This window comes from Amblyomma mixtum, chromosome 6 (genome assembly GCF_055824585.1).
Source record: "Amblyomma mixtum isolate Tamu chromosome 6, ASM5582458v1, whole genome shotgun sequence".
Classification (NCBI taxonomy): domain Eukaryota; kingdom Metazoa; phylum Arthropoda; class Arachnida; order Ixodida; family Ixodidae; genus Amblyomma; species Amblyomma mixtum.
Window position 1 is genome coordinate 18,494,926 of NC_143017.1, and position 14,031 is coordinate 18,508,956.

General features: G+C 47.9%; 3 non-coding genes across 3 annotated transcripts; all 3 read left to right on the forward strand.

The window, feature by feature from the left end:
• The first annotated feature begins 7,100 nt into the window (after nucleotides 1-7,100).
• TRNAT-UGU (transfer RNA threonine (anticodon UGU)) lies at nucleotides 7,101-7,172 on the forward strand. Its single transcript has one exon. It is a non-coding gene; the product is annotated as a tRNA-Thr (tRNA).
• A 193-nt stretch (nucleotides 7,173-7,365) lies between these two features.
• Nucleotides 7,366-7,437, forward strand: TRNAT-UGU (transfer RNA threonine (anticodon UGU)). The gene has a single exon. It is a non-coding gene; the product is annotated as a tRNA-Thr (tRNA).
• Nucleotides 7,438-7,630: 193 nt separating this feature from the next.
• Nucleotides 7,631-7,702, forward strand: TRNAT-UGU (transfer RNA threonine (anticodon UGU)). The gene has a single exon. It is a non-coding gene; the product is annotated as a tRNA-Thr (tRNA).
• The last annotated feature ends 6,329 nt before the right edge of the window (nucleotides 7,703-14,031 follow it).

Consider the following 14,031-nt stretch of genomic DNA (forward strand, 5'->3'; position numbering starts at 1 on the left):
TCAAATTGGCTTATGAAGAATGTTCAATGCAGATTATCATCAACAGGTGTCTTAGTTCAAAGGTGCTAGTCCGCTCCTCTGTGAGGCAAGGGTGTCCTTTGTCTCCTCTACTTTTTGCCATATACCTCGAACCTTTCTGTAGAGCAGTCATCCTTGATGCAAACATACGTGGTTTTAGACTACACGCCGCTGAAGTTAAAATGCTGGCTTATGCAGATGACGTTGAAGTCTTCTGCGAGGACAGAGAAAGCGTGCTAGAGGCTGTGCGCATTGCAAGAAATTTCTGTTGCTATACTGGTGCCCAGATTAACTTCGAAAAAAGTGTGGGCATATGGCATAGGAGCTCGAATACGACACCCGCCAATTTCGCGGGTATACAGAGGACTACAGTGCCTGTACGTTATCTCGGGGTGCCCCTTCAGCACTTTAGGGACTCCACGCAGTTCTGGAGTGAACAAACAGAAGAGTTGAGGGAAAAAACAAAAGGATGGCAGGGTCGCGGATTATCGGTGTTCGCGCGTGCGTCAGCGTGCAATGTTTTTTTGATTGCCAAAGTGTGGTATATGATGCAAGTGTTGTTCATGCCTCGTGTAAACGAGCAAAACATGCACCGAGTGTTCGCCGTCTTTATCTGGAACTCCACTTGGGAGCGGACTAGCCGTACAAACCTTCTTCGCAAAGTTCGCGATGGTGGGATAGGGCTATCACACATGTTTATTTATTTATTTATTTATTTATTTATTTATACAAATACCTCACAGGTTCCACACTTGGAACATTGTGTGAGGGGAGGGGTTACAATATTTAGCAGACAAAAGATGGTGCAAAGTACCGACAAAGTATACGACAGATCATATCGCGATTCTTCTTCCTGCGTGTTGAAAGTAACGATTTTCTCCGTATAGTCATCCAGGAGAGATTGGCAAAAACACTGCCTGAGTTTGTTGTTTCCACATCCAATGTTGCCAGTACAAGAGTGACCGGCTACTATCGAGAAGTAGTTGCTTCCTTTGGAATACTTTGTGCACGTTTCTCTGAGGAGCATTTGTCCTCAGTAACAAAGAAACAACTGTACGCAGACTTAGTTGACAGCATGCTGCCCACCCCATTGTATAGGACTGTGTACTCTGGAGGCTCAGGTAAAGATGTACTGAAGCGAGTCAGAAAGATGCCTTTAAGACCTGCGGCCAAAACGTTTTTCTTCCAGTTGCACACAAACCCACTCCCCGTTAAAGTATGGCTTGAACAGGAAGGAATATTCGTGCCGTGGACAACCGATTGCTTAATGTGTGTCACAAACCCCCGCCTTTACGGTCAACAGAGGCGCGGGACCCCTTTACGGTTACCCGTTGTCCCTCTATGAAGTTCGAGCTCACAGTTCACGTGCTTCACGCACGTGAAGCTCACACGTGCTTCACGTGCGTGAATCACGTATGTCAGTGTGGGATTGAGGAATACGTTCACAAGAAAGTCACCATTTGTTAAGGCAGAAGCCTACGGCGCCAGTAGATAATTCCCCCCTACCCCGTACCGTGTCCGTCTGAAGTCGGGAGGGGTTAGGAATGGTGACAAGGCCTCTCCGCTGGCTCCGTGACGTCACGCTAGTTGTCCGTCCTCCGCTCGCGACTGCGGGGGTTCGCCGGCAGTTTTAAGCGCACTTTCTTACTATCCGAGGTACAATGGCTTTAGAAGTTAGTCAATAAATAGGAATTAGCGACTAAACAACAGCTTTTTAACCGCGAGCATGATTTAGGTAAATATCTTCCGTGTTAATTTATAATTTATGCTATGTTTCGTAGCCCTTGCAATATACTTCGTATTGCAGCTAAGTGCTTCGTTTTTATAGCTGCATGATAATACTTGTGGCAGAGCATTGCACTGCTATAGTTCCTGCTCTTCAGTTCATCGCATTTAGTTCAAATTAACTTCAAAATATTTTTTTCCTAGACAGAAAAGGAGTAGAATGAAGCATAATGCATGAGACGCAGTACCTGCTGCATCTCATGCATTCTGTTTCTTTTTAAAGAAATGTACGTTTTTTTTGTCATTTTCGAAAGCGAATGGCGTGTTAGACATCAAAATAAACAAAATGAACGAAGTCATGGAAAACAGTAACATGAATACTTTATGGACATTTTTTTTGGTCACAGTGCTGTACAATAAAATATTTCATTTCTTTAATTTTTGTAGTTTCCTGGCAGCTGCCTTCTTCTGACTGCTGTCCTGAATGGCGCCATTCTTTAATTTACAAAAATTATTCAGCACTGTGTTGGCTGCGGCTTTTACCATGAGCTGCAGAAGTGATTTCCCTGTATGTCCGTTTTCGAACTCGCTGACCGGAAAGTCTTCTTGAACTAAGGAAGACACTAAGGAAGCTACAATGAAGTGTTGATTGCGGCTCAACAAAAATCTCTCTTCATTTTCCCCTGATGAAAGCTTTTCAACGACGAGCTTGCAGACAAGAACCATGTTAACAACACACGGCTGCGGAAACTTCAGTCCACCTCTGGAAAGGTGGAGGATCATGCTCATGTCTTCAGCTTCCAGGACTCTGTCCCCAACAACAACTGCGCTGGCACACGAGGAACAAGACAGTTTCTTTAGGGCAGTATGTGCGTAATAGCCAGCTATGTAAGTTATCACGTCCATGTCACGCTTTGACCGAGTAATGTCGTCCTCTGTAATAACAACAGAAAAGTTATCTGTGTCCACAATTGCTTGTTCATCCTCTTTGGCGCTTGTTGAAGCCGCTTCAGTTGGCAATGTCCGAAGCTTTTGTAGCCTCAGCTTTTTTCCGACTCATACAACTGACGCACCGAAATATGGTAGTTCCTGCCAGCCAACCTGCGATAACTACCGAAACAGTCTTCCAAAGCGTCTGTTTGGAATTTCCCAAGCAAAACGTACTTGAACTTCAGCTCCTCCAAACAGTATCGTGTCGCTTCCACAAGAGAATAGAAGGTCAGCCGAAGGGCAGTGTGGGTTTCCCTGGTGAGTGGGCCACTGGACATGTTAACTGACTTCCAGGCGTCAAGGCAGTCTATGATTCCACTGAGAAAGGTCAGCTGTTGATCTGTGACTGATTGTACCCGTTCTTGCAGGCTGTCCTTGACTCTTCGACCCTTGTGAGGAGTTTTCACGTTCACTATTCTCCACCACGCCAGCACAGTGTCTATGAACAAGGCGGTTGAGTCGGCAAGCAGGATCTTCAGTACTGATCCACGAGTTCGGAGAGCATTCGAGACGAAAGAGCTAATAACATTTAGGACCAGTTTCACGTTCTGGCGCTCCATAACTGTTGGATTTACAGCTTTCGCGTTAAGCCCATAAGCAGCTTTCACGAGTGCTGTTTTTTCTGATGAATAAAGTTTCCTAACAGCTTCGAAGGATGCCGCTTTCATTCGGGGGGCCCGTCAGGCATAACACCAGACAAATCAACTTCTGGGAAATAGAAGCATGTTGCAGGGTTTTTTTGATTAATCCAATTATTTCTTATAAATTTCAGTAAGTGTACCGGGTCCACAATGTAAAATAGCGGACGTTGGTTGTCTACTGGGTGAGGGTATACACAATGCTCAGTTCGGGCTCTTTTGAAAATAGGGACATCATTTTGCGGTTCAGAGAGTTGTTGTCCGTTATGACAGCTATTACTTTTAGCCCCATTTCTTCAATGCCGACTATTATCTTCCTCGTGTACTGGTGCAGGGTTTCAGCATTCATTCTACACACAGGCAGAATATGTATGACATCCTTGTTCCAGGAAAGCAGTGACTGTGTCATGAAGACATGGGCGGTTGTTGCTGGCTCTGAGAATGGGCTGATGCTCCAACTATTGCTCCTGCCTTGAAGTCAAAGAATGGTTTAAGATGTATCTCGTCAATCATTAGTGTTACGGTTTTTTCATGGGGCTTCGATAACTTCGCTCGTTCCCGTATGTACGAAAGGAAATTTACTTGTTGTTGTTCCTCGCTGGGGTCACTTTGGTATTTGGAACAGACACAGCGTAGAGTTGTTGGATGCTGCAAAATTAAGCTAGATGCAGATCTTGCGAAGTGATAAGCATGGGGCGAAATGGAGTGAAGAATGGTGGCAAAAACTAACATTTCTGAACTGTAAACACGCTTATTCGTGAGGAAAAGGCTGATTTGTTCATTCACAAATTTTAACAGCGCAATAACTTCCGTTCCTTCTTCAGTGCCTTGAATAAAATCAGATATCAGGAATCTAAAAAATGTCAAAACATCACGTTTCTGGCCGCCTGATTTTTCGGCACTTTTACGCAGCTGACCTTCAAGATTTTCAAGCTGCGCAGACAAGGCTGTTGCGTTGCAAACTGTGTCTGGAACTGCACTGCCACATGCTAGTGAATGCAGCCTCACCATGCCTATAGTTAGAGATATTGTCAGATCTGGAAGGACTCTGACAGCACATTTCACGTATGGAGATGGCTCAGGTTCTACACGAAGAAACATGACGGACTCTTCGTTCGCATTGACTGTCCAAAACTTGGTGTCGCAGATGTTGGCTAGCTTGCTTTGCAATTCTTCAAACGAAGACAGTGAATTTTTGCGTTTTTCTTCCTCGCTTGCCTTTGAAGAATTCTTGATGGCTTCCTGGATGGCGTCATTTTCCCGACGTGCCCTCTTTCTTGCTGGGGACTCGCGACATGAAGGTGTAGAAGAAAGATGTGATGGGCAATTGGGGAACACCGAAGGCACTGCACCCTTTTGAAGTTGAACACGATCGCGCTTGAGCTCTATGGTTCTTCCTGTTTGTTTATCATGATGTGAGAGCTTGGTGATGAAGTCTTCCTCATGGGAATGGAGCTCGCATACCTGCATGAGAAAGCTTAATTATAATTGCATCCGGTTCTCTCGAAGCTATTCTTCAACAACTTTTAAAGTTACGGAAGGTTTTTGCTTTGTGTTGGGTTTTTGGTACATAAGCTAAGGCTACCAAAGAAGTTAAATTTCAGTTACCTACCTAGGAATGTATGGTTGGCGTAAAATCCTTGCGAGGAACTGCTCTCATCCAAGCTTTTCTGTGAGCTTCATCTTTGAGAAAACCAAGCACTCTAACTTTTGGGCCACCGTCATAATTTCCGCGGCACCCCGGCACACAGTAACGGCCCATGTTGCAGCGATTACAAAATGTGCTTTTCTTTAGCACCACATGATGATTTCAACGTGCACAAGCCAGGAGAATACGGTATGACGCACTGCAGCTCGAAAGCCTAGAAGCCGGAAAAGAGAAATGTCAGCACGTTCGCTGCCTAACCTAACCACAGGCCTGCGCTTCTGTGAGCCTGTGCTGCGTTTCACCGAACTCTCACCGTCGTTCGTGGTCGGACCGGTCGGGCGGGTCGGGCAACTAGTGTGACGTAGGCCCCTGTGGAGAGTAGGAGCGAACAGGCCTTGAGCAGCGGGTCGCGCGCCTCGGACGCTGCCCAAGGCCGCGGGAAACAGGGACCAAGGGGTCGGCGACCGTCTCCCATTGAAGAGAGATGAGCTGTCAAGTGGGGATGGGGGACAGTGAGGTCGGCGACTTCTTAAACCCCCGACTGTCTACCTAAGCAGTGGACTTACTGGCGCCTCTAGAGTCGGGCTCTGGCGAGCACTGGGCTCCGCCCACTTGTATCTACGACGCCGTCGCAGCAGTATTGGTTGAAATTGGGCTAAAGCGGATTTAATAAAGCTCCGCCCAATTATCAAAGGTATTAAAACCCGCTGCAACAAAGATCGACGAGCGCGCCGAGTCTCAGTCTCGGCCGCTTTTCTACAGCCCTTTTTTTAACAGCCTTTTTTAAGCCGCCTTTTTCTCTAAGTCCTTGTATTTTGTTCCAGTCTTGAATAAACTAGTTTTGTTCTCAAGAAGTTTGGAGTGGCTGCCCCAGCCGGCAACGTGTCGCCGGACGAGCGTAAGACGTGAAGTGCCCAGCATACGATCACACCAACCGGCCATTGCGACCTTTTCGTTAGCTCCATTCTTTCAAACAATTGGATATTTATAGCTGGTAGTCCAAATCACTGCATAACAATCGAACAAAAAAAAAACCGACAATGAACAAACACCGCGATAAAAGCAGAAGATAACGATAGCGAAGTAAATATTACAGACATAGTAAGTAGGGGCAAGAGTTCCAGAGAACAAAACGTAAAATACTAAGCCAGATCAAGGCTTAAACAAAAGGCGAAAACAATGTTCAATCAACCGACAGTCTTTTGCAAAAAAAAAAGAAGTTCTCACAACTTTCTTGTTCGATGTAGCGTCGTAGTTGCAGAGTTCAGTAGCGGTGGTCGTGCCAGACGAGGAAGAACGAGGAGATCGCCGCTGGCTCGGCGAAGGAAAAAAAAATAACACTTTCCCCGAGCGAACGGACGGTTAACTGTATGCTCTGCAAAAAGCCTGAGACAGTCGACATGTGTTTACAGAATGTTGGCATCCGGTATTCCATTGGGACATTCTACAAAGAACAATAAAGAAAGACCTGCCAATCACGCCGTACGGAATCCGGTTCTTAGAGGTAGACGATGACCGAGATGTTCCTTATGATCTCATCATGCTACTGGGCCTCCACAGCATATGGAAAACCAGGATGTCAGTGCGAAATGCCGATGTAAACATTCGACCTGTAAGAGAAAATTTCATTGAAAGTGTTGCGCGTGTGCGGGAATGTTACCGAGCCCAATCGGAGCTACCCGAATGGCTTGGCGTGCTGGATGAACTTGCAGCCCTCAAGAAGTTTTAAACAACCATGTTGGCCGTAGGCCGGTTCACGTGTTTTAGCGGTTTGTTTGTGTTTTTGCTTGTTATCGTTGTCAAAACAGGCAATAAAGAAAAAAGCTATAGCTCAGTGGCAGAGCGCTGGTCTTGTAAACCAGCGGTCGTGAGTTCAATCCTGACTGACGGCTTGAGGTTGGTGTCAGTTTTTTTTGGTCCTTTTTTTCATTACATGAACTTCCATGCCTTAACAGACTTCTGCAAACTGATAATAATTTTGGCGCGACTGGGGGACGCAGGAAGCGCATGCTTCGCTTACACTTGGACTACGCTGTGCATCTGCGAGAGCGCATGAAACAGGTAGTAAAGACAACCAAAGCGCCGCTATAGCTCAGTGGCAGAGCGCTGGTCTTGTAAACCAGCGGTCGTGAGTTCAATCCTCACTGGCGGCTTGTGGTTGGTGCCAGTTTTTTTTTTCGTCTTTTTTTTTTCATTACATGAACTTCCGTGCCTTAACAGCCTTCTGCAAACTGAGAATAATTTTGGCGCGACTGGGGGACGCAGGAAGCGCATGCTTCGCTTACACTTGGACTACGCTGTGCATCTGCGAGAGCGCATGAAACAGGTAGTAAAGACAACCAAAGCGCCGCTATAGCTCAGTGGCAGAGCGCTGGTCTTGTAAATCAGCGGTCGTGAGTTCAATCCTCACTGGCGGCTTGTGGTTGGTGCCAGTTTTTTTTTCGTCTTTTTTTTTTTCATTACATGAACTTCCATGCCTTAACAGACTTCTGCAAACTGAGAATAATTTTGGCGCGACTGGGGGACGCAGAAAGCGCATGCTTCGCTTACACTTGGACTACGCTGTGCATCTGCGAGAGCGCATGAAACAGGTAGTAAAGACAACCAAAGCGCCGCTATAGCTCAGTGGCAGAGCGCTGGTCTTGTAAACCAGCGGTCGTGAGTTCAATCCTCACTGGCGGCTTGTGGTTGGTGCCAGTTTTTTTTTTTCGTCTTTTTTTTTTTCATTACATGAACTTCCGTGCCTTAACAGCCTTCTGCAAACTGAGAATAATTTTAGCGCGACTGGGGGACGCAGGAAGCGCATGCTTCGCTTAGACATGGACTACGCTGTGCATCTGCGAGAGCGCATGAAACAGGTAGTAAAGACAACCAAAGCGCCGCTATCATTCTACTTCCGGCTACCGTTCGGTGAGGACGCAGAATCATGGGCTCCAACGGAGCACCGACAGCGGCCTTGCCGGCCGCGGTAACAGGATTGAACACGCTGAAGATAACTATCAGATTATTCTGCCGACTTTGTCTACAGGACGTGTTGTTCTCAACACCGTTTTTTTGCACGCTGACGTGCGAATGCGACCGTACAAGGTCGAAGATTTCAGGGATGCTCTCGCCAACGTTGGCGCGCTCCCCGACGTGGTAGCGTTGGGGGCGTACCTAATCAACCACGTCTGGGCGGTGACGTTCGACTCTGCGGATGGTGCTAAGAAATTGGCTGCGCTGAAGGAGCTGAAGGTGAAAGAACGCCGCTGCCTGATCATCGACCCCGAGGACCAGCAGCTCAAGTTGCGGCTCCACCGGTTGCTGCACGGCGTTCCCGATGAAGATGTCCGAACGGCTTTCGCGGCGTACGGAAAGGTGACGGAGGTGACGCGGGAGCGTTGGCGCGTCGAAGGCGTCAAGGAGAAGGGCTCGACAACGAGGACCATTCTTCTGAAAATGAAACCTGGCATGAAAGTGGACGACCTGCCTCATCAGGTACGAGTCGGCGGCGAATTGGCCCTCGTTATGGCGCCTGGACGCCCAATGCAATGCCTACGTTGTCGCGGCACAGGACACGTCCGACGCGATTGCAAGGTGCCCCGGTGCTCAAAATGCCGGCGGTTCGGCCACACTGACGTCGAGTGCGTTCGCACGTACGCGACAGCTACAGGGCCTGTACTCACGGACAAGGCGGCTGATTTTACCATGGACGTGGTTGAGGCAGAGGGTGCGGCGAAAGGCACTGACTCAGCCGATAAGGGCCAGCCAGTGGCGGCCTCTTCAAAGCCGGGCAGCGGTGACGCCAGGGGCAACGACGCAACCAGAGAGGCGGAGGGCGCTGAATCGTCAAGGAGCGCGGATAACCCAGACAAGGGCGGCGCACACACTGCTAGCGTCACCGCAGCAGCGAAGCGACCCCACGACCAGACCGGCGGCGATGGAGACAAAGTGACAGTAACCAACGTCGAGGAGCCGTCAGCGAAAACGGCCCAAGTGCGGCGGCCCAGTTTCAAGCCGCGGCCTAATGTCTGGTCGGAAAAGTGGGTCGACGACAAGGGGCCTGTGCAGCAGAGCCAGGCTCTTGCACCGGATGGTTCTGGTGGCGGCGACGGCGTCTAGCTGCGTGCTAGACGTGAGCGGTAAGCACCGATCTCTCGGTCTCTTCACTCTCTATAAAAATGGCTACTGCGCTTAAGCTCACGGTGGGTACGCTCAATGTGAGGGGTCTAGCGGGTAAAAAGAAGCAGAGCCAAGTTTACCGCCTCCTAACAGATCGTGGGATTGATGCTCTTGCTATCCAAGAAACAAAAGTGGAAGGGGACGAAGAGACCGGGATTTTGATGCAGCGTTTCACGGCCAGATATTACGCAGTCGTTTGCCATGCAAAAGGCACATGGGCCGGATGTATTATTTTTGTTAAAAAACTGCCGAGTCTTGAGGTGCAGACGCATTTTTCATGTCCATCGGGGCGATGTGTAGTGGTTGACTTTTGTTTTGCGAGGGTTGAATGGCGATGCATTTGCATTTATGCGCCCAATGTGCTGGAGGAGCGAGTTGTGTTTTTTGAAAGTATCCAGCAATATCTAAGCACTGAAGAACAGGTAGTTCTTCTGGGTGATTTTAACTGTGTTTTGAATGCTGCTGATAAAACCAGCACATGTTCCCACCGGGATGGAAGTACCGGTGTTTTGAGCCAATTAACAGATCTTTTTGCCTGGAGGACGTGGCTGAATGTGTGGAAAGCACGCGTAATGTTTGGTTCACGCATTTTCAACGCAGTAGTCATGCTCGTCTCGATAGAGTCTATGTATCTTTAGATCTGTTGCCAAAATACAATAGTTATGATGTCGTGCCCGTGATTTTGTCAGATCACTGCATGGTGCAATGCAATATAGGAGTTAAAAGACGATCTAGTGTATTTCAGTGGGACTTATGGAAATTAAATAACCAGCTTTTACGGGACGAAACATTCTCTCAGATGGTAAAAGTAGAAGTAAATAAAGTAACGTGCGACGGCATACACATATGGGGGATGCAATGGGAAACTTGCAAACAACAAATTAAAATAAAAGCTATCGACAGAGCCAGCTGCATAAAATACCAAGAAAAGTTACACGAAGCACAATTAAGGTCCCTGCTTGACAAATTATTTGCTGAGGAGTGCAAATCACCGGGTATGTTCTAAGACGATATAAAAAAAATCAAGCAAAAGATAGAAGTGATTGAAGAAGATCGATATCGAGGGGCGCTTGTGCGCGCGAGAGCCGAAGAATTTGCTACTTGTGAGACGCCCACAAAGCGAGCACTGGGAATAGAAAGAGCGCGCGCACGGCGAAATCACGTAGCAGAAGTTCAGAGGGGAGGTCAAACGGTGTATGACAACGACAGTATCGCGCAAGCCTTTTTTGATCATTATCAAATGCTTTTTGCCCAGCATCGGGTAGATGTGGCACGGTTCAAGGAAGATTTTTTGGAGCCTATGCCTCGTGTAGACGATGACGACAAACAAAGATTGGAGCGAGCGATTAGTGAAGCCGAAGTAGAACGGGCCATAGATAAATTGAACGCGGGAAGTCGCCTGGACCTGACGGGCTGAGCGCGGCGTTTTACAAAACATTTAAAAATGATCTAGCACCAATACTAACCGCTGTGTTCAACGAAGCTTATAAATTACATTCATTTCCCGCATCGTACGCGTCATCTCACACCGTACTTATTCCGAAAACCGAGCAGATAGAAAAATTAAGACAGGTGTCCTCTTACAGGCCGATCGCTTTGACAAATGTGGATTATAACATATACATGAAGGTTCTAGCGGCCAGGTTACAAACCGTAATACGGGTATTAGTTGGCTCACACCAAAGCGATAAAAGGGCGTTCCATTGTAAACAACATCCACAAAGCAAAGCGCGTGCTCGAGTGCTGTGATACCACGCAAGACCGTGTGGCAGTCCTCCAGCTCGACCTTGAGAAAGCTTTTGATTGTGTGTCTCATTAACATTTGTTTTGTGTTCTAGACCATATTAATGTCGGGTCTGTAATTAGTGAGGGAGTTGCCATGGCGTACCGTAACTGCAGTACAAGATTAATTGTAAATAAGAAGTTGGGGGCCCCCATAAGCGTACAATGTTCGGTGCGCCAAGGCTGCCCCCTCAGCCCTCTGTTGTTTTGTATATATATTGAAGCATTGTGTCTAAGAATTACTGAAAACGATTCAATCCATGGTTTTCAAGTGCAGGCAGCGGAAGTGAAGTTGCTTGCATACGCAGACGACGTCGCTTTGTTTTGTACCGATCAGAGCAGTATAACCCATACGGTCGACATTTCAAGGCGCTTTAGTGCAGTTACCGGAAGCTTGGTGAACTGGCGGAAGTGTCTTGGATTCTGGCACGGTGATTGGCCATCAACTCCAGAAACTTTCGCCAATGTCTCATGGGTGACAGCACCCGTTAAGTACCTGGGCGTTCCGTTGGAATTTTTTTCAAGATTCTGAGCCTTATTGGCGAGAGCAAGTGAAAGAAACGCGTGAGAAGGCAGCAACATGGAAAAGCGCCCATTTGTCTATTTTTTCGGGAACCACAGTTAGCAATCTTTTTCTCATAAGTACGCTCTGGTATGTCATTCAAGTGCTGCACTCTTCTCGGTTGAATGTACAAAAGCTTCATCGTGTGTTCGCAGTTTTTATTTGGGCCTCAAGTTGGGAGAGGTGTAGTCGGTCGAATCTCTTCCGGAGCGTCAAAGTAGGCGGACTTGGACTCGGGCATTTGTTTTTGCGCCAAGTTGTAAATAGGTTCTTTTTTTTACGGGATATTAAGGATCCTTTTCTTCGTACCATGTGCCAAGTAAGGCTCGGGCGCGCTTTACCGGAGTTTGTTGTCTCAACACAACAAATGACTGGACGAACTGCAGGGTTTTTTAAAGAGATTGTCCTCAGTGTTCGTTTTCTCACCGCCCGTTTTTCAATAGAATTTTTAAGCAATGTTAAGAGGAAAACGTTGTATAAGAGGCTATGTGAAACTGTTTTCGCGGAACCTATGTACAGAGCCTTATACTCTGGAGGCCCAGGAAGCAATGTCCTTAAACGAGTTAAAAATATGCATGTGCCGTCAGGGATAAAAACTTTTTTTTTTCAAGTTGCACGCAGGCACTCAGTGTGAAATCATTTCAACAGGCTAGGGGGCTCTTTCTTCCATGGGGATCACTTTGTCTAATATGCAAGCAACCAGAAACCGTAGATCACATTTTTCTTCATTGTTGGGAGGGAGTTTATTTCTGGGACGTCCTGCAAAGGACCTTCAAGAAAGAATTACCGCTGCACCCTCAAGGAATCAGATTTCTGCCAACAGAAAACGAAGGTGGCGTACCAGATGATCTTATTATGCTCGTGGGCCTTCACAGTATATGGCGCTCTCGAACGGCGGGGTACCACTGTGACCCGGACGCGAGGCCGGCTCGAATGTATTTCCAGGAAAATATCCACAAGTTTTGTGAGATAGTACAAAACAAGACCATGCGTTCCTGAGTGGTTGTCAAAGTTAGAACCTTTGACGCATCTCAGAGAATTTTAATCTGACAACACCTAACCAAAGTGGGTTTTAGGCTACTATTGTGCTAGTTTTTGTGATTGTCTTTGGTGAATGTGCTTTGTGTGACCTCTGTCGAAGTCCGGCAATAAAGAAAAAAAAAACAAAGCGCCGCTATAGCTCAGTGGCAGAGCGCTGGTCTTGGAAGAAGACGATGATTAGTGGGCCGGATGTCTGACACCGGTCCGTAATTTTCGGCTATATTTTCTCACTTCAGAGGTTTTTCACTTTTTTGTGGCGTGTGTTCTCGACGTGCGACGACCTGGGGGTCCCTGGCCGCCGGCAAAAGCACGTCAAGCGACCTCCTCGGCGCTGTGCGCCGTATCAACGCCGACACGGAACATCACCACCAGCTGAACTCTATGCTGCACTGATGGCAGCAGCGGCAGCGGCGGGTCCAGCGGCCCCTGTAGTTGCGGCTACAGACCAGGGCCCGGCAAACAAGAGTCTGCGTGTCGACCAAGCCAGCAACGAGCCTCTGACCGACCATCCAGAGGACATGGACCAAGCATCGTTCACAGTTGTCTCGTACAAGAAAAAGAGAGCTACCGGTGTTCCTGTAGTCTTCAGGCCCACCGAGGAAGGAGGAAGCCTATGGAAAGCCAACCCCAACACTGTGGCTTCGGCGGTTGTAGCATCGGCACAAGAAAAAGTCCTCAGCCATCGCATTCACAAGGATGGGAGCCTGATGGTTACAGTATCGACGCTGCCCGCCGCCAACCGTCTGCTCACGGTAACTAAGCTGGCTGGAGTGGCCGTAGAGGCCCGAGTCCCATACTCTTACATGGCAAGCTATGGCAAAATACAAGATGTACCTGTCACCTACACAGACGAAGATCTGAAGGAATATCTACGTGACCAAGGTGTCCTTTCAGCAAGGAGGCTAACCGTCTACACTCCTGAGGATGGTGGAAAGATCAAAGAGGTACGCCGTCGCGCAGTTATATTGGAATTCGCAAAAGATGCGCCGCTACCAATAAGAGTAACGCTTGGGTTCTGTAGTTACCCTGTAACTGAATACGTCGGAGCAGCAACTCAGTGCTATAAATGTCAGAGGCATGGCCACATATCAAGATATTGTAACGGTCCTGTGCGCTGCAAAGTGTGTGCTGGTCCCCACTCGCACAAAGAATGCACTTCGAGAGCACAACCTAAATGCGCTAACTGCGGTGGCCCTCACCCTGCTTCCTATGGTGGGTGTTATAAAAAGAAAGCAGCCACAGTTTCTCGCACGGCACAGCAAACACAAGGGAAACCCCCTAAGCGCCATGAACCACCACCTAACCCCGACGTGGTTTTCACGACTACGCAAGCTCTTTCCGAGAATCAGTCAACACAGCGTGGGAAAGCACCTGACAAGACCTACGCAGATGCAGTAAAAAAGAAGCGTGGGAAGTCCGTTGGTTCTTCTCCTTCATCAAAGCTGCTGCAGCGCACTGCACAAGAC